At 40.8% G+C, this 21,541-nt stretch overlaps 1 protein-coding gene across 2 annotated transcripts in view; it reads right to left on the reverse strand.

Moving 5' to 3' along the window:
- Positions 1 to 21,541, reverse strand: part of GATAD2B (GATA zinc finger domain containing 2B) — an 82,149-nt gene that overhangs the window by 58,317 nt on the left and 2,291 nt on the right. Inside the window, exon 2 of one of the 2 annotated variants that reach the window (XM_060030279.2) lies at positions 12,910 to 12,968. The exons of the other annotated variant lie outside the window; for it this stretch is intronic. The gene's annotated coding sequence lies outside the window, so the exon portion shown is untranslated. The remainder of the gene's footprint in view (positions 1 to 12,909; positions 12,969 to 21,541) is intronic. 2 annotated transcript variants of the gene reach the window in all.

Raw genomic sequence — 21,541 nt, forward strand, 5'->3', positions numbered from 1 at the left:
CATGCTATTGATTCCTAGGGACCAGGCCTGAGAACATCTCATTTCTTAATACTTGACTGCTGTTTTCATTCTCTCCTATCTGTACCTTCCCTGTACCTTTATAGGGGTGCCAAGTTCTTTTCAGACAAGTTACATTTAAATGTTCACACACATCTGACAATAAAAATGCAACTCAAGGGACTTCCCTGGCAGTCCAGTGGTTAAGACTCCACGCTTCCACTGCAGGGGGCATGGGTTCCATCCCTGGTCAGGGAACTAAGATTCCGCATGCCACGTGGCACAGCCAAAAAACTAAAATCAACAAACAGACGAACAAAAATTTCAACCCAAACATCCTAAACACCTGTCATCAACTATGTGCCACAGAGAAAAGACATGTTTTACTAGTCAAATTAACATTTTGCCATAGATTTTCTAAGCACATGGATTCTTTCTGACTAGGTTATCCACCAGTGTCTCTCCCTCTCTAGTTTTCAAAGGGGAGAGCTCCTAGTCTATGAGCAGCTTTGCTTAAAGCTTCAGATATTTTACTCTGCATTAAGCTTCTCATCTTTCGCTTCTGTTGTAAAGACTGCTCTTAGCTTTATCACTAAATCACAGACAATGCCTATAACGCATATATTATATAAACACACACGCGCGCACGCACACGCGCGCACACACACACACACACACACACACACAGAGCTACCCTCTATATGCTCATGTTCCATTCAATCTCTGATTTTAAAAGAGCCTCCAGGGACTTCCCTGGTGGTCCAGCGGTTAAGACTGAGCTCCCAATGCAGGGGGCCTGGGTTCAGTCCCTGGTCGGGGAACTAGATCCCTGCATGCTGCAACTAAGAGCCCACATGCCGCAACTAAAAGATCCTGCACGCCACAATGAAGATCCCTCGTGCCACAACTAAGACCTGGCGCAGCCAAATAAATAGACATTAAAAAAAAAAAAAAGAGCCTCCAACAAGGAAGAATCTAAGATAAAATAAATTATCACAGCTTCCATAAACTTTAAAAATCTATCCTCTACTTTAATAATTACCACACTGAATTCCTCTGCTCAACAGGCTATGCTAGAACTAGATCTAACTATCCATTAATGATCAGAGATGGAGAAATTGCTTTGGAATCTAACCTACTGTCCTGACTGGGCAAGTTAAGAATTCACTTCAATCTGTGACAATCTTGGTACACTTATGAGACAACCAGTTACTAGAATTTCAGGACAACCACCTCATATAACACTAATGAGATAAATGGAGGCCAACATAAAAGGAAAGATTTGGAAAGAGAAAAGTGGTAAATGTCTGATTGTCAAATTTAAATATCTTCAAAGTATGTTCTCTATATTTTCAACATTAAAATTAACAACCTCAGTAATAGTGGCACTTTGGGCCAGATAATTCTTTGTCCTAGGGTCTGTCCTGTGCACTGTAGGATGCTTACTCTGGCCTCTACACACTAGACGCCAGTAGTAGTACCACCACCACCAGTTTTGAGAACCAAAAATGTCCCCATACACAGCCAAATGTCCTGTAGGGGGCAAAATCCTTCCCAGTTAAGAACCATTAGATTAGAGTGAACACCACCAACATGATTTTACTCTCAAAGAGGTCTGTGGCTAGTGTTACCAACAACCTCAACCCTGAAGTTTAACACAAATACTATCAGAGGAAGTAAGAAAAGTAATAGTGTCAAATACCTTTAGGGGTGGGGAAGGATAATGACTAGGAGGGAGCATGAAAAAGGCTCCTGGGTGGAGGTAATCTATATCTCTATTTAGGTGGTCACCTTACAAAACATTTTCTGTATTTATACTACACCTCAATTAAAAAAAAAAGTTTACCAAAAACACCCAAACCAAAACAGAGGGACTTCCCTGGTGGCGCAGTGGTTAAGAATACGCCTGCCGGGCTTCCCTGGTGGCGCAGTGGTTGAGAGTCCGCCTGCCGATGCAGGGGACACGGGTTCGTGCCCCGGTCCGGGAAGATCCCACATGCTGCGGAGCGGCTGGGCCCGTGAGCCATGGCCGCTGAGCCTGCACGACCAGAGCCTGCGCTCCGCAACGGAAGAGGCCGCAGCAGTTAAGAGGTCCGCGTACCGCAAAAAAAAAAAAAGAATACGCGTGCCAATGCAGGGGACACAGGTCTGATCCCTGGTCTGGGAAGATCCCACATGCCATGGAGCAACTAAGCCCGTGCACCACAACTACTGAACCTGCACTCTAGAGCCCACGAGCCACAACTACTGAGCCTGTGCGCTGCAACTACTGAAGCCCGCACGCTCTAGAGCCTGCGTGCTGCAACTACTGAAGCCTGCGTGCAACAAAGAATTATCCGGCCCAAAGTGTCACTATTACTGAGGTTGTCAATTTTAATGTTGAAAATACAGAGAACATATTTTAAAGAGCCCATGCTCCGTAACAAGAGAGGCCACCACAATGAGAAGCCCGCACATCGCAACGAAGAATAGCCCCCGCTCGCCATAACCAGAGAAAGCCCGCACACAGCAATAAAGAACCAACGCAGCCAAAAAAATAATAATAAAATAAATAAATTAAAAAAAAAACTGATAGGCAAGAAGCTTGGTAGTATTTCCTTGCTTCAGTGCTGCTAGAAATCAGGTGCAAAAGGTACAGAACCAAGACATCTGAGGAGCAGGGAGATGAGTACCTAAATATTTCTTGATGATGCAATGATTTACTCTTGAATTCAAGAGAGTTGACAGTATTCAGGTCCTTCCTTTAGCACACAGCTCCAATTACTCATTCTTTTTTACCTACAAAGCTTTCTAAGATTGATAATCACATCTGAGATTAGGGTCATATATATCCTGTTCACTGAGACTTTCATACCTTTGATTTTGGAAGTTAAGAATGGCCCTTCAGGGCTTCCCTGGTGGCGCAGTGGTTGAGAGTCTGCCTGCCGATGCAGGGGACACGGGTTCGTGCCCTGGTCCGGGAGGATCCCACCTGCCGCGGAGTGGCTGGGCCCGTGAGCCATGGCCGCTGAGCCTGCGCATCCGCAGCCTCTGCTCCGCAGCAGGAGAGGCCACAACAGTGAGAGGCCCGCGTACCGCAAAAAAAAAAAAAAAAAAAAGAATGGTCCTTCAAAAACCCCTCTAACAAGAAAATCTCTAAGTAGCATTAAAGAGGTCTGCATGAGATCAGGTATGAAATATATTGGCTCCTAACACTAAGACAGTTTGCTTATCCCCAAGCAAAAACCCCACTCAAACAGGAACTGGATTCTCTGCTCCAACAAGTAGGGCAGATAAAAGGGATAATCTGAAACAAAAAGGAAAGTAGGAGGGATCATAAAAACTGAACAGCTTGTGAACCTGTAAGAGTGGACCGGAATATTTTCAGACCAAGAAAGCAATTCCTAATACTGACTGAAATATTAACTACAGAGAAGTTTAGAAGATCTTCCTATATCTTACTTGTACATCCATAAATTTCTTAAGAAAAAAAAAAAAATGTCATCAGACCAGATATTTTATGCTTCATTGCTTTTTATATCCAAGGCAACAGTATTAAGATCCCTTTTTGAAGGGTCTTTTAAAAAAGAAAAATTCATTAACCAAACATTTCCAGTTGAATAAAAAATACTGTAGCTATGGCTTTGAAAACTAAAACAATATCGCTTAAAACACTTTTTATAAGGAAGAAAAAATGAAGAGCACTGATTTTATTTTTCCGTTTCTTCTAATATAATGAGAGCAGAACAGTCTTATGTAACCTGGGGAGAATGTGAACAAGACAGTTACCTCAAATAGGATTACTTGACTTTTGGCGCTGAATGTCTCAGACTACCCAATGGAGTGCAAGGGAAAGATTAACGTTTCTCAGGGAAATAAGTCATGACGTTTTTACAAATAATCAAAATTACATCATGTTGCCCTGAAGTGGAAGTATCTGCATAAGAAAAATTTCTTCTGTAGGGACCTAGCACTATGTCTTTAAAAAACACCAACTAAACTGCAATGGATTCAAAACACCACTACTGCTATATAGGTTAAGTTCCCAAAACTAAACACTTGGCCAAAGTTTAATACACCTAAATGTAAAAGAAGGATTACTGAAAGAGATGTCCCTACTTCAGTGACTTTGTATGTTTGCATATTCAAATATTACATTCCTTTAAAATGCTGCTGCTCTACTGAAAATTGTCGGAAATAATAAACAATAAGCTACCAAAACACCAATCCCAAATCACAAAGCTCTGGTAGGTATTTAAAACTGTCAAATATCCAAGGTTATCAGGAACTTTAATAATAAGCAAGTTAAGGAGTGATTCAAAGGGGGAAAATACATTAGACTTAGACTTACTCAAGAAGATGAGACTACTACTGGGCAACCTTTTTTTTTAAATTTTAAAATATTTATTTATCTATTTATTTATTTAGGTTGTGCTGGGTCTTAGCTGCAGCACGTGGGGTTGCAGCATGCGGGGTATTTGTTGTGCCATGAGGGCTCTTTAGTTGCAGCATGCGGACCTCTTAGTTGTGGCATGCAAACTCTTAGTTGCAGCACGCAAACTCTTAGTTGCAGCACACGTGTGGGATCTAGTTCCCTAACAAGGGCCCCCTGCATTGGGAGCACCGAGTCTTACTCACTGGACCACCAGGGAAGTCCCTGGGCAACCATTTTTAAAACTTCCATGAAAGTCAACATCCGGCTGACTTTTCTTTGATTTGTATGTTCTTTCAAAATACACAATCTGGGGATAACTACCTCCAACTTATTACAAGTATTCACCAAATAGCAGCTCATCTGCCCAGTTATATCACCATTATTCTAGGAAAAGAATTCATCTATACCACAGATTGGCCTTTTTCTGTAGAGGGCCAGACAGTAAATATTTTAGGCTTTGAGGGCCATATCCTTTTTTTTTTTTTTTTTTTTTGCGGTACGCGGGCCTCTCACTGTTGTGGCCTCTCCCATTGCGGAGCACAGGCTCTGGACGCGCAGGCTCAGCAGCCATGGCTCACAGGCCCAGCCGCTCCGCGGCATGTGGGATCTTCCCGGACCGAGGCACGAACCCATGTCCCCTGCATCGACAGGCGGACTCTCAACCACCGTGCCACCAGGGAAGCCCAGGGCCTTATCTCTGTTGTGACTATTAACTCTGATATTGTAGCAGTGTGAAAGCTGTCATCGACAATATGTAATAAGGGTGATAATTTCCAATGAAACTTTATTTATGGACACCAAAATCAGAATTTTCTATAATTTTCACATATCATGAAATATCCTTCTTTTGATTTTGTTCAAACATTTAAAACCATAAAAAGCATTCAAAATTCTTAGCTCATGGACTGGACAAAAACAAGCAGCAAGCAAAATCTGGTCTACCAGCCCTTAGTTTTGCTGACTCCTGATCTATACTTCTCATTTACTTTTTTTTTAAAATAAATTTATTTATTTTACTTTCAGCTGTGTTGGGTCTTTGTTGCTATGCGCGGGCTCTCTCTAGTTGCGGCGAGCGGGGGCTACTCCTCATTGCAGTGTGCAGGCTTCTCAATGCGGTGGCTTCTCTTGTTGTGGAGCACTGGCTCTAGGTGCATGGGCTCAGTAGTTGTGGCTCGTGGGGTCTAGAGCACAGGCTCAATGGTTGTGGTGTATGGGCTTAGTTGCTCCGTGGCACATGGGATCTTCCCAGACCAGGGATCGAACCTGTGTCCCCTGCATTGGCAGGCGGATTCTTAACCACTGCACCAACCAGAGAAGTCCCCCTCTCATTTATTTTTTTTTCAATTTATTTATTTTATTTATTCATTTTTGGCTGCATTGGGTCTTCGTTGCTGCATGCGGGCTTTCTCTAGTTTCCGTGAGTGGGGGCTACTCTTACTTGCGGTGCGCGGGCTTCTCATTGCAGTGGCTTCTCTTGTTGCGGAGCAGGGCTCTAGGCACGTGGGCTTCAGTAGTTGTGGATTGAGGGCTCTAGAGCGCAGGCTCAGCAGTTGTGGCACACGGGCTTAGTTGCTTCCCGGCATGTGGGATCTTCCTGTACCAGGGCTCGAACCCATGTCCCCTGCATTGGCAGGCGGATTCTTAACCACTGCGCCACCAGGGAAGCCCTCTCATTTACTTTTATTAAACACTTCAAATTCACAAAAAAGTGTAGAGAATAATATAACAACCATTTACTTATCACACTAGCTTAAGAGATATAACATTACAAATAAAACTGAAGCTAAGGGCTTCGCTGGTGGCACCGTGGTTGAGAGTCCGCCTGCCGATGCAGGGGACGCGGGTTCTTGCTCCGGTCCAGGAAGATCCCACATGCCACGGAGCGGCTAGGCCCGTGAGCCATGGCCACTGAGCCTGCGCGTCTGGAGCCTGTGTTCCGCAACGGGAGAGGCCACAACAGTGAGAGGCCCGCGTACCGCAAAAAAAAAAAAAAAAAAGCAAAAAAAACAAAACTGAAGCTAAGTATTCCAATCCTATTTCTCTCTTCCTTTCCCCAAAGGTAACCACTACACTGAATTTGTTTGTTTTTGTTTTTTTTCTTGCGGTACACGGGTCTCTCACTGTTGTGGCCTCTCCCGTTGCGGAGCATAAGCTCCAGACGTGCAGGCTCAGCGGCCATGGCTCACGGGCCCAACCGCTCCGCGACATGTGGGATCTTCCTGGACCGGGACACGAACCCGTGTCCCCTGCATCGGCAGGCGGACTCTCAACCACTGCGCCACCAGGGAAGCCCTGTGGGGTTTTTTAGTACTTTTACTTTATGTGTGCAGGTATAACTACATAAAACATATCATTTTGCAAGTTTAAAATTTTTATGGGATTATATAATATACATTTGTATATCACTTTGCAACTTACTTTTTTAACATTACCTTTGATAATTCATCCAGGTTGATACATGTAACTAGTTCATTCATCTTATATGGTATACAGAATGCCAACTATGGGATATCACAATTTAGTTTTCTACTTCCTGTTCACTCAACAAATTAATTACATAGTATATGGCAGGAATTGTTTTAGGTGCAAGGGCTACAACAGTGAATAAGGCAAAATTCTTCTCTCCATGGAGTTTACTCTGATAGACACTAGCACTTGCTCTTTACTGATATTACCTCTTTAAAAGTGAAGTCTCAAAAGTGACCCTAACCTAATTTTATCCAAAGCATAAAAGAAAGTGAAAAAAAAAAAGCCATCAATTTTACTTAGTAAATGGAAGAGAAATCCTTTCTCCTTCATTAAGGTTTGTTTAAAGATATTTCTTGCTAAGCTAAAAGAGATAAAAGAAAACTTCAAGAATAAATTTCACCCCAAATATCAAAATCTTTAAGCTTCCAACATCTTAAAATTAGAACCCAGGGCTTCCCTGGTGGTGCAGTGATTAAGAATCGCCTGCCAATGCAGGGGACACGGGTTCGAGCCCTGGTCTAGGAAGATCCCACATGCTGCGGAGCAACTAAGCCTGAGCGCCACAACGACTGAGCCTGCGCTCTAGAGCCCGCGAGCCACAACTACTGAAGCCTGTGCACCTAGAGCCCGTGCTGCACAACAAGAGAAGCCACCGCAATGAGAAGCCCACACACTGCAACAAAGAGTAGCCCCTGCTCACCGCAACTAGAGAAAGCCCGCACGCAGCAACGAAGACCCAAAACAGCCAAAAATAAATAAATAAAATAAATTTATTAAAAAAAAAAATAGAACCCCATTCACAGTTGCCTTCATTTAGACTTACACTACAAACAGGGAGTACTCATGATAAGACATCTGGAGCTTCCAGTTTCTGTTCCTCTTCATTTCCCAAAACCAGTGTCAAGCAATAAGGAAGATAAAGATCAGCAGTGGATCTAAATCTTTTGGTCAACAGAAGGAAATACTATAGTAATCCAAAACTTAATAGAACTGATATTAACAGGCCTAAAAGACAAGTTTTGCTCCTTGGAAATAAAATGACAGACTTCTTGAGTAGGAATTAAACAAGACATCACCACCAACAATAATAAATTAATGAAACAGTCTCCAATGCTCTTTTAATTCCAAAGGAGATGGTAACTTTGAACACATCTCATACCCTTGAATTAGTCAAATTTCCTATCACTGCTTAAGGATGTGTACGAAAACTAAGTTTGTTTCATTTTACTGCTGCCAGTAGGCCATGAATGTGGGATAAAATAAAGAATGTATGTAGGGTGATGGTACCACCAAAGGTAATCCCCTACTCTGGGCAAGTGAAGGCCTACTAATAAGTTCTAAGTTCACTAAACAAAATTTAAATCTATTGAATAAAACGAATCACCTTCACCCTAAAAACAGAGAAATGCGATGAAGAAGAAGATAAATAACTGAACAATGAGCAGAAAACTAGTTGGAAAGGAAATGAGTCGTAAGAGGCATTTGGTCTTATTTGTCTTAACATCCCCATTCCCTAAAAACTATATAACCCTGCTGATTTAGCAGTGTTTGGCTTTCTGCCTCTGCCTACTGGGAGTTTAACAAGAACTCCAGTAAGGAGTTTCCATGAGAACAGTCAGCTGGGAACTATATATGTGCCTTATTCCTGAAGTCGTCCTGATTTTAAAAGATTGTGGTGACAAGAAATCAACTTGTCAAAACTTTTACATTTAGACTGACAATTGAGAGGTTTGAAGGACATTTCAAAAAAGTAAAATTTGCTTCTAAAATGCATACTCCTCTTCCCAACAACTGGCTACAGTTACATGGCCAATAATCAAAATCCAAAGATATCTGCATTTAAGGAAGGAAATTCTAATAAGGCACAAAAGTGCTTTCAAAGGCACTTGAAGACAGTACTCATCACTGTCCAGCCACACTACTTCCCTCAAATTTAGATTTAAATTGAGTTGTTTTAGAAACTCTCATAGCCTGTTGGTGTGAATATATTAAATACAAATACAAATTATTGGAAGATAATTTAGTATCTAACAAAATTTTAAATGTGCATGCCCTTTGGTCTAGTAATTGTATGTCTAGGAATTTTACCTACAGATATACTAAAATGTATAAAGATGTATGTAAGATGTTTCACTGGAACCCTGGTTATGACAGTATTCCCACACACTGGAAACACCCTAAATGTTCCTCAGAGGGGACAGATTAAGTACAAATTAAAATATATCCATACAATGAAATATTGCACAGCCACTAAAACAATGACAAACATTGTATAATACACACACACACACGAAGAGTACAGCATAATGCTCAACAATTTTTTTTTTTTTTTTTTTTGCGGCACACAGGCCTCTCACTGTTGTGGCCTCTCCCGTTGCAGAGCACAGGCTCCGGACACACAGGCTCAGCGGCCATGGCTCACGGGCGTAGCCGCTCCGCGGCACGTGGAACTTTCCCGGACCGGGGCACGAACCTGTGTCCCCTGCATTGGCAGTCGGACTCTCAACCACTGCGCCACCAGGGAAGCCCCAATACTCAAGAATTTAAGCGTAACAGTCAAACTTCCTGATTTTGTGTCCCAGCTCGTTTACTGACTAGGTATGTGACCTTAGGCAAATCACTTAAGCTCTCTGTGCCTCAGTTTTTTTAATCTGTAAAATGGGAATGATGACAACGTCTACCTTTAGAGTATTGTGAGGATTAAACAAGTTAATTAATGTGAAGTGCTTAAAATGGTGCCTGCACATAGAAAAGCCCAGTAAATGTTAGTTATTACTAAAAACATATCCAAGGGAACTCCCTGGCGGTCCAGTGGTTAGGACTTGGAGCTTTCAGTGCCGTGGGCATGGGTTCAATCCCTGGTTGGGGAACTAAGATCCTGCAAGCCGCACAGTGCAGCCAGAAAAAACAAAAACAAAGAAACCACATATCCAAGGTATTAAATGGACATGGGCAAACAATTACAATGGCTAAAACTAAAACAACAGAAGTTGGGAAAGACACAGATAGATGGAATAAAGAGAGGTTTTGAAAATAGAATTTTCAGGATTTGGTAAGCTTAACTCACACTCTGACCCAAGCTGTAAAAGGTGCTGATATGTTGTTCCTCCTATGCTGGTTACTTAATTTATAAATACATTGTATCTAGTATTGCAGTTATTTTAATACCTGTCTTCTCTTCTGTACTATGTATCTTCTTGAGGACTGAGGCTGTATCATTTATCTTTACATACTCTACAACACCTATGTGTATGTCTTTTACACAATAGGTGTACAATAAACACCTAATACCTATGAATGTTCATATGAATATATGAATGGTCAGGCTTTTTCAGTTCCCCACAACCAGCCGATTTAAGTGGTTACAAAGTAAACAGAGCTCATGGAAAAGAGACCCAAGTTTTCTCTTTAACTGTCATTTTCTTAAACCAAACCAGTCTAGGAGAGAGAAAACCACCTGGGGTCTATACTCCAGGAAATGGAAAAATAACCCTGTTATCACTGATCAGGGCCTAGGATTTTCTGACATAATTTGGGATTTAGGATTACCGATGAAATTACAAACAGACTTTATGAACTACGTAATCAGCATTCCTACAATAAGTTTAATAACCTAGCAGTACTCGAATTATGTTTACTCAATGCTGACTAAGAGAATAATAGCAATGAAAGTTATTAAAGAGCAAGACCTGCAGGCAATAGGAAAGGTATACAGCCATAAAGTCGAATATTCTTTCCCAACGAAGTTCTGGTATCCATGAAAAGATTTTCACCCTTAAAATTTTCATTTAAAGAATAAGTAAATCCTCTACATATAGATTTGAAAAAAATCTCCTATGTTATTAAATGAAAAAAAGCAAGACGTGGAAAACTATGCCATCTTTTGCGTAAAAAGAAAAACTAAAAATAAACTCACATTTGCTTGCATATATATAAAAAACTCTGAAATGATAGAAAAGAAAAGAATAACAATGATGGGGCTTAAAACTAAGCAGCTGAGGGCTTCCCTGGTGGTGCAGTGGTTGAGAGTCCGCCTGCCGATGCAGGGGACACGGGTTCATGCCCCGGTCCGGGAAGATCCCACATGCCGCGGAGCAGCTAGGTCTGTGAGCCATGGCCGCTGAGCCTGCACGTCCGGAGCCTGTGCTCCACAATGGGAGAGGCCACAACAGTGAGAGGTCCACATACAGCAAAAACAAACAAACAAACAAACAAACAAACTAAGCAGGTGAGAAACAATGATGAAAAACTTTTCACTGTGTATCTTGATTTTTTTTTAAATTTGAACCAAACTTTTAACAATAAATAAAATGTTCCAACCATAACAAAGAAATACATTTACAAGAACGAAAGCTATTTGGAGTAACCTTGTTTCTAATACCATAGAGAAAAATACTGTGATCCAAGGAGCTAGGTGAAATTAAAACTCTCCGTGATAGGAATCAGCTGCCACATTATAGTAACAGCATCCCATTCAGTTTAGTTTTATACTGTTTGGCCCAAAATAAAAAAGGATGTGAACAGAAAAACCCAGTCTAAAATTCATATGGCATCTCAAGGGATCCCAAATAGCCAAAACAATCTTGAAAAAGAAGAGGAGTCAGAGGACTTACACCCCCTGACTTCAAAATTTACTACAAAGCTAGAGTAACTGAAACAGTGTGGTACTGGCATAAAGACACATACAGATGAATGGAACAGAACAGAGACTCCAGAAATAAAGCCTTGCATATATGGTCAAATGATTATCAACAAGGGTGTCAAGGCCATTCAATGGAGAAGGGACTGTCTTTTCAACAAATGGTGCTGGAAAAACGGGATATCCACATGCCAAACAATAAAACTGGACCCTTACCTTAGAGCATATACAAACATTAACTCAAAATGGATCAAAGACCTAAATGTAAGAACTAAAAGTATAAAACTCTTAGAAGGAAACAGAGGAGGAAAAAGCTCATGACATTGGAGTTGGCAAAAATTTCTTAATACAACACAAAAAAATAGGCAACAAAAGAAAAAGTAAACTGGATCTCATCAAAATTAAAAATTTTGGGGACTTCCCTGGTGGTCCGGTGGTTAAGACTCCGTGCTCCCAATGCAGGGTGCCCAGGTTCGATCCCTGGTGAGGGAACTAGATCCCGCATGCCGCAACTGAAAGATTCCGCATGCCGCAACTAAGACCCGGTGCAGCCAAATAAACAATTTTTTAAAAAATTAAAAATTTTTGTGCATCAAAGGACACTATCAACACAGTAAAAGAATAACCCACAAAATGGGAGAAAACATTTGCAAATCATATATCTGATACAGGATTAATATCTAGTATAAGGAACTCCTACCACTCAACAAGAAGAAAACAAACAACCCAATTAAAAAATGGGCAAGGCCTTGAATAGACACTTCTCTACAGAAGATATATGAATGACCAATAAGCACATAAAAAGATGCTCAAAATCACTAATCATTAGAGAAATGCAAATCAAAACAATGAGATACCACTCCATAGCAATTAGGATGGCTTTTATAAAAACAAAAATTAAAAAAAAAAGAAAGAAAATAGCCAAGTGTTGGTAATAAGAACATAGAGAAATTGGAATCCTCGTACACTGCTGATGGGAATGTAAATGATACAGTCACTGTAGAAAACAGTATGACAGTTCCTCAAAAAATTAAACATAGAATTGCCATATGATCCAGCAATTCCAATTCTGGGTATACACCCAAAAGAATTTAAAGCAGGGACTCAAACAGATGTCTGTACACTCATGTTCACTGCAGCATCATACACAATAGCCAAAAGGTGGAAACAACCGAAATGTCCGTTGACAGATGAACAAATAAACAAAACGCGGTAAAGTGTGTGTATACACACACACACACACACACACACATACATAATGGAATATTAGTCAGCCTTAAAAAGGAATGAAATTCTGACACATGCTACAACATGGATGAACCTTGAAGGCATTATGCCAAAATGAAATGAGCCAAACACAAAAGGACAAAAATTGTATGATTCTACTTACGTGAAGTCCTTAGAGTAGTCAAATTTACAGAGACAAAGTAGAATAGTGGTTGCCAGGGGCTAAGGGGAGGAATAACATGGAATTATTTTTTAATGGGTACAGAGTTAGTATTTGCCAGGCAGAAAGAAGTTAAAGGTCTTACAACTAGTAAGCAGCAAAGTAGAAATTTGAACCTAGGACTTTCCAACTGCAGAGCTATACTTTTAAAAGTGACCAAAACTCTAGTTTAACCAAAGAAGGAAAGATTTCAACTAATTATGTAAAAATACCCCCAAGATTAGTACCAATACTAGACTATTTTCTCATATCCAGACACCAGAATTAAATGTATGCACAACACCAAGAATGGTTGGTTCTGAAGGAGAACAACAGAGAGTGCAAAGTTTTTCAGAATAACCAGCAAAACCTAATGTGACACTCTAGGCAACACATGAAAGATGTGCTAAGCAGCCCCAGTAACAACAAAATTAAAATGACCACTTTCAAAGGCTTCTTCAGATAATTCTTAAAGCTATAAAACAATGAGTAAAAATCTCACTGTTCTCCTCCAATACACCTCTGTACCATAAAAGTGCCCCTTACACAGTCATCTTCACACTCTCAACCAAACTGAATCTAGAAGACAGCAAAGAAGTCACACATAACTAGAGACACTTCTAAGTTTTAATTTTTGATACAACTTTATCATATTATATTTTACTCCCTCCTGTGAATATTATCAGGTATTCAGCCAGCCAGAATAGAAGGTTTAATCTGGAAATAGAAACTGCTCAGATTCTAACCTTGGTTATACTCTTCTGTGACATCTACCACTCTGTCTCTGACAAAACTGGGAACCTACAATTTAATACCAGATATATATCAAGACTTCGGTAGTATGAATGCAACAGTCAAAACAGTTCATTACAGATGGTACCCCTTCGTGTATAATAATTTATTAAATCTCAAAAAAAAAATTTTACACCACTATTTAAGCTAGAGACATCCTATTCCCTTGAATCCTCAAGGGTTTTCAAAGTTGCACTTGCTATTTTTAAGATGTCTCTGTCCACTGCAAGCACAGCTGTAAAAGATCCTTTTCCAGTCACCCATACTCCTTGAAAGCTTTCAGTTCAATATTAATGCATTATACAGAACTCAACTGGGAAATAGCTCTCCAAGCAGAAGGTGAAGAGTTAAAAATGGAGGCTAATGAAAACTTAAGACTGAATCCTAGTGCAGTAAGAGACCCATATTCTGGGCTTCCCTGGTGGCGCAGTGGTTCAGAATCCGCCTGCCAACGCAGGGAACATGGGTTGGAGAGCTGGTCCAGGAAGATCCCACATGCCGCAGAGCAACTAAGCCCGTGTGCCATAACTACTGAGCCTGCGCTCTAGAGCCTGCAAGCCACAACTACTGAAGCCCGCGTGCCTAGAGCCCGTGCTCCGCAACGAGAAGCCACTGAAATGAGAAGCCCGCACACTGCAACGAAGAGTAGCCCCCGCTGGCTGCAACTAGAGAAAGCCCGCGCGCAGCAACGAAGACCCAACGCAGTCAAAATTAATAAATAAAATTAATAAATTTATATATTAAAAAAAGAGAGACCCATATTCTAGTTTCCATTCACTTGGCAGAAAATATCTGGATTTAATATACTCTTAAGAAAGCAAAACTTTCAAATTCACAATGCACTCAGACAAGGAACTCAGCAAGCATTCTTTACTAACTGAATTATAAAATGAGAAAAGAAGAGCATTAGAGTAACATAATAATTATTCATGGACACTACTACATGAGAAGAGTGTCATACTACTCACATCAGATTTCCATAGAATCTAATATAGGGTCTTCTAGCCAACCTGTCCAGGGCAGTAACAATACACATGACCAACTGCTTCAATCCATTTGATAGCAACAATCAATCTAGCCATATAAATGTTAAAGAGTGGTTAGAAAAGTGCCCCTCCCTCCAAAAGATGTTATTCTCTTGGGGAAATATTTTCAACGTTTTTCACTGGTAGCTCAACCTGTTTAGTGGTGCACACCATTCAGGTAACCTTTATGCCTTTAAAGAACATAGGACAAATTTCTCAAAGTTTTGTTTTAATTTCAAGACTAATGTATCATCTTTAAAGGACCGAAAAAAATCAAAGGTATTGTTCCTTCTTGCCTCTGATCCCCAGGTCTGCCTGCATGACTCACAGAAGAGAAAGAATGGGGGGCTTTACAGATTTCTTAGTGTGATACTACCATCTTTACAGAAAGGAAGGGTTTCTTGCTCCTGGCTCAAGGGATTCTGCTCACTCACAAAGCTGAAACCTTACTCTCCTGCTTCCTAGAACGTTAGATGAAAGAAGGTGGGGGCAGCAGCTCAGTAACAGTTATCCTCCTGAGAACTCACTAAAGGTGAGGGCCAAGCTGGATGAGCTGTGCCATTTGCCTTAGAAGATTCATATGGAAAAAAACCGCAGCCTCCGAACCAGTGAAGTTTCTAAAATATACCTAGTCTAAGGCCACCATACTAGTTCTCTGAAAAACCAGCACACTAAAGCAGTTAATTCCCTCATTCAAGAGTGACAACCCTTCAACAACAACAACAACAACAACAACCCATGAAGAACTACAGGGAAGCAGAGTATCAAGGTGCAGTACTGTCTTCTCGAAGAGATGCTCTTTCATGGTCAAATAAGCTCCAGAAGCTTTGCATCCTTTAGCCATTCTTTTACCACTCCTAATACACAATGTATATTTAGGCACGCAAGGCTCTGGGACATTATATTGTAAAGAAATCTGCCTTAACTTAACGCAGAATTTTTCAAAACCCTATTTGACATTATATTTTCATATAAGACCTATTAATATTGAGGAAAACTATCTTTCTTTTGTTTGTTTTGTTTTTGTAAAGGCAAAACAAAACTCTATAAAAAGCGTTAGGAGAATGGTAAGATCACAACTTTTGGAGTCAGGCAGAGTTGTTCAAATACTGGATTCACCACTTTTATTAATTTTTGAGATTCTAGCAAAATGACAACCTCTCTGGGAATTGAGTTTTCTCATCTGTAAAGTGATCATAATATCTCCCTCACAAGAGTTACTGTAAGAATTTAAATAGCATAAAGCCTTACACAAAGAAAGTGCTCAACAAATGAGTTTATATTTACATTTTAAAAATTCCCTTCAGGGACTTCCCTGGTGGCGCAGTGGTTAAGAATCTGCCTGCCAATGCAGGGGACACGGTTCGAGCCCTGGTCCAGGAAGATCTCACATGCCGCGGAGCAACTAAGCCCATGAGCCACAACTACTGAGCCTGAGCTCTAGAGCCCACGAGCCACAACTACTGAGCCCATGTGCCACAACTACTGAAGCCGGCACACCTAGGGCCCGTGCTCTGCAACAAGAGAAGCCACCACGATGAGAAGCCTATGCACTGCAATGAACAGTAGCACCTGCTCGCTGCAACCAGAGAAAGCCCCCATGCAAGAAACACCCAGCGCAGCCAAAAATAAATTAAATAAATAAATAATTTAAAAAATTCCCTTCAAGTTCCAAAAGTTGCAAAAATGCAATTTTTTAAAATCTGAGGGAAAAATTACAGAATCCATGACTGAAATGCTCCCTGAGAAGTGTAATTTCTCAGGATTTTGCAAACTTTTTAATCCACTGGACTGAGAAAGGCTTTAAATTTGCCACATTTAAGATGATATAGGGGGACTTCCCTGGTGGCACAGTGCATAAGACTCTGCACTCCCAATGCAGGATGCCCAAGTTCAATCTCTGGTCAGGGAACTATATCCCACATGCATGCTGCAACTGAGAGTTCAAATGCCATAACTAAGGAGCTGGCGAGCTGCAACTAAGGAGATGCCTGCCACAACTAGGACCTGGTGCAACCGAATAAATAGTATTTAAAAAAAAAAGAATGATATACAGGAACACACTACACCTACTGATAAAAATGGATATGAACAGAACACATGTTGTAGAAGAGTATTTATGGTTTCAGTGATAAAAAGGGCCTTACATGAATATAAACAAGAAAAAATGAGTTGTGAGAAAAGCTCAGCTTGTGTCAGTACATAATAACTAACAACTGTACAGTGTTTTAGCTTATAAAACATCTTTACATGCATAATCTCATTTGACTGACAAAGAGACCTAGTTAAACAGATAAAGCAGCTACTGATCCTCATTTCTACGCTGAGAAAACTATGGCTTGGAGACTTTAAGTGACTCAACCAAGGTCACACAGATGATAAAAAGAACCAAGACTCCAAACTTGTTCTTCTGCTCCCAGAACATAACAAATAGGGCATCTTCTAAATGTACGCAGCATTTTCTCAACCCACAGAATTATTCATATTTTAAAATACTTTTTGGGTGACAGGCACCATGATAGGCACTGGAGACACAAAAGTAAAAAGACATGCTATCTCTTTATTTCAGAATGTTGTCAGACCACTGGGGGAGACAAGCAATATTTATAAATTACAGTGAGATCAAAGAAGAAAGCATATCTAAGTCTCTTTGGGCAAGTCAAGGAAGGCTTCCCAGAGACAGCAGCATTTGAGATGAAATTTGGTAGCTGATCTGGGAACTAAAAGAACTGTATTTGGAGGACTTCCCTGGTGGCACAGTGGTTGGGAGTCAGCCCGCCAATGCAGGGGACATGGGTTTGAGCCCTGGTCCAGGAAGATCCCACATGTCACAGAGCAACTAAGCCCGTGCACCACAGCTGCTGAGCCTGCTCTCTAGAGCGTGCAAGCCACAACTACTGAGCCCGTGTGCCAAGAGCCCGTACTCTGCAACAATAGAAGTCACCGCAATGAGCAACCCACACACCGCAACGAAGAGTAGCCCCTGCTCACCGCAACTAGAGAAAGCCCGCACACAGCGATGAAGACCCAACGCAGCCAAAAATAAATAAATTTTTTAAAAAAAGAATAAAAGAACTGTATTTGCTCATGTATAAACTGTAAAGGGAGAAAAGTAAGGCTGGATAGAGAAACAAAGGTCAAGATTTACAAAGGGGCTTTCATATTATGCAGAGTACCTTTAAATGATTGGAAACTATTGAATACCTTTGAGAAGGCCAAGTAGAATAATCAGATCTCCATTAGACTATTCTGAAGAGAATATGATTGAGAGTTTAAAAGGAAACGACTAAAAACAAACAGAACTGTAAGAGATCATGGCAATATTCCAAATAAGAGTTGCTGTGGTCCTGAATTAGGAGACCCGCAACGGAGATACAGAAAAAAGGTATAGATTCAGAAATATTTGGAAAGTAATGGATAAGGGAGAGAGAGAGAATTGACAATGATGCTCTCATTTCTGGCTTAGGTGACTCAATGAATCACAAAATGGGAATAGATGATGAAAATGCTGAGCTTGAGGTACCAATGGAATACTGAGATGGATATGTCTAGCACAAAGTAGACAACTGGAAACAGAGGGCTGGAGTTTAGGAGATGTGATAATATATGTGAATATATATGAAGATTTTTTTCCATAATCAAGTGTTATTTACCATTTCAATGGGAAGGCAATCATTTTATCATCGTTATTTGTATAATGCTTCAAAGTTCAAAAAACATTTTAATATCCTGTATCATACCACATTTCATAGTTTTGTTATAAACAAATACGAAGTTTGGAAAAGTTATTATTATTCCTATTTGATCAAGAAATAGTTATTGAGTATTAACTATATGCCAAACACTGCACTAGGCATTAAACAAAACACCAGAGTAAATCCATGCTTTCACAGACCTTCCATCATACCAGGGGAATCAATAAGCAATAAATGTAACAAATAAGTGTGTTAGAAAGCTGTAAGTGCTGTATGAAAAAGAAAGAACAGAGAAGGATTACAAGTGAGGGGTGGAAGCTAAAGGTGAAATTTTAAATAGGGGTAGGATAAAGTCTCATTGAAAAGGTGACATTTAAACAAAGGCTTGACTGAAGAAGGTAAGAAAATTAGTCATTTGTATTATCTCTGTGGGAAAAACTAGTTATTTCCCACTAGAGGGAATAACTAGTGCAAAGGTCCTGAGATAGAGTGTGGCTAATGCACTTAAGGAACAAGTCAATGTGGCTGGAATGGAGTGAGCAAAAGGGAGGATGACAGGAGATCAAAAAGAGAAGAATAGGGAGAGGCAGATCATGTAAGACCTTAGAGCCCAAGGTAAAGACTGGCTTTTACTGTGCAAGAAACGGGAGTTCAAAAATTTGGAGGCTTGGGAATTCCCTGGTGGTCTGGTGGTTAGGACTCCATGCTTTCACTGCTGAGGGCCTGGGTTCGATCCCACAAGCCACGTGGCCAAAAAAAAAAAAAATTTAGGAGGTTTACCCAAAATCCTGTATCAAATAAATGGTAAAGCTAGGATTTGACCCGGGATTTCTAGACTCTCTACGCTTGTGTTCTGCTATTCCAATTTGCCACTTATTAGCCCACAAACTCCCTCCAAGGAAGTCTGAATTTAAATATCCTCAAGAAGCTAACTTTATCACTACCTTCTAGGTTAGAGATGCACAACCTCTCCAATTAACATTTCTAATCCCTCACAACCATAATGAGAATTTACTAATCCTAAAGTCTAATCTAAATCCTAATATCCAGCCTATTTTTTGGTAGATTACAAACTCCACCTTCCCCATAAATGAGACAAGATCAAGAAAGCTTTATTAGGAGGCTTAAAGCATGGCTTTCAGGTTCAAGTAACTGAATTACTTTTAAAAATGTATACTAGCCAGATGTGAAAAAAAAACAAGAGAATGGCTCAGGAATGCCAAAGTATTGTCATTTTCCTTAATAGTTTACTGTTAGTATTAATAACAACTAAGTTCACATGTAGTCAAAGAAGCTTCTGCAATTATTATGACTCTTTAAGGTCTGGGATTTGACCATTTCATACCTCAAAATTAACAAAATATGTGTCCTCATTCATCTGTTGCTTTTGGTACAAGCCAGAACTCTTGATAGCGTCTTGCCGGTTGATGGCAACTTACGGCAAACACCAGAGGATTATGAGGGAGACATCAAACATTACTGAGATACCATCTAGAAGTATATCAGACTGGTTAAGCCCTTAATGACCCTGGGTCACTCCTTTCCTACTGAATAAACTCAAACCGTATAGGGATATTTCATATATCCATAAAAGAGAAGCTAAAAGATGGAACATGAAGAAGGAGCACTTCAAATCAAATCTACTCTTCAGAGGCTTTCATCACTACTACGCAAATATAGGAGGCTCTCTGCTTCATGGACTCTGGAGCCACCAAAATCCCCAACCAGTACCTACAGAAAAAACATCACAGGGATTACTGAAGATAAACTATATGGCTAACAGAAGCTTCCCCCCACCAAAGCCAGTTCTTTTCAACAGAAGCTGAACTTCCTTATGTATCCAATTCCCAGGATTGCTTGCTTAGCCAATGCAAGAGAACTGCAACTTCGTGTGGCACTGCCTGATAGGCTGGATTTTTCCTGAGCAAAAGGTGAACAGCTTTATGCCAGGACTAGATTTATAGTCAATCTGACTCTGTGTCTTTTTTTTCTTCCCCTCTAAACTGTCTCAGAAAATGCCTGGCTATTGTGCCTTAATATGTAATGAAGCAGAGCTTTAAGTACTGCAAGTGGTCTGGAGAAGAAAGTCCTTCAGTTCCAGTATGGCTCAAATCATGATTTATCGAGCAATTGTTTTAATCAACCAAAGCTGGTTTGGCTTTTCTCAATGAACTAAATGAGCATCCTGAGCTGAGTGCAGAGGGGCTACTTGTCAGCATGACTCCCAATGAGGTGGCTAACATGGAATAAGCTCCAGAGTCTAGAAACCAGGACAGCACAGCTGCTGTTCCCCTAAATATGCACCTTCAGCTTGATGGGTGGGGGAGGTAAGGAAGGAAGGAAGAATCAGTAAATTGAAACAAGAGGGACATCCCTGGTGGCACAGTGGTTAAGAAGCCGCCTGCCAATGCAGGGAACACGGGTTCGAGCCCTGGTCCAGGAAGATCCCACATGCCTTGCAGCAACTACACCCGTGCGCCACAACTACTGAGCCTGCGCTCTAGAGCCCACGACCCACAACTACTGAAGCCCACATGCCTAGAGCCTGTGCTCCACAACAAGAGAAGCCACCGCAATGAGAAGCCTGCGCACTGCAACGAAGAGTAGCCCTGGCTCTGGGCAACTAGAGAAAGCCCTCGCACAGCAAGGAAGACTCAACATAGCCAAAAATAAATAAATTAAATTAAATTAAAATAACAACAGGCCTAGTTTACATACAACATACGAGATAACGCTTAATCCAGAGGTCCCAGCAGAAGATTAGGATACTATTATTGACACACTGACTCTTCTTCCACACTGCTGTTCTCTAAACAAAACCCAACCTGGAGATCTGGGTGGGGGTGGGGGGAAGGTGGGGGTGGTGGGTGGTAAGGAGAGACATTAGTCCAAAAAAGGGGAGGCAGGCAGCACACAGACTTTTGAATGTACTTTTAAGACTGAAATTCAGAACAGAATTCTCACGTTTCCCTTCCCCACCACCCTACGGCCTTACGCTAAACACGGCAGTAAAAGTTACTGCCATAACTTACATCTGAAGTGCTGATCAGGGAACCTGGTTAACGTTGTTCCTAGACAAGTATT

This window comes from Delphinus delphis, chromosome 1 (genome assembly GCF_949987515.2).
Source record: "Delphinus delphis chromosome 1, mDelDel1.2, whole genome shotgun sequence".
Taxonomy (NCBI): Eukaryota; Metazoa; Chordata; class Mammalia; order Artiodactyla; family Delphinidae; genus Delphinus; species Delphinus delphis.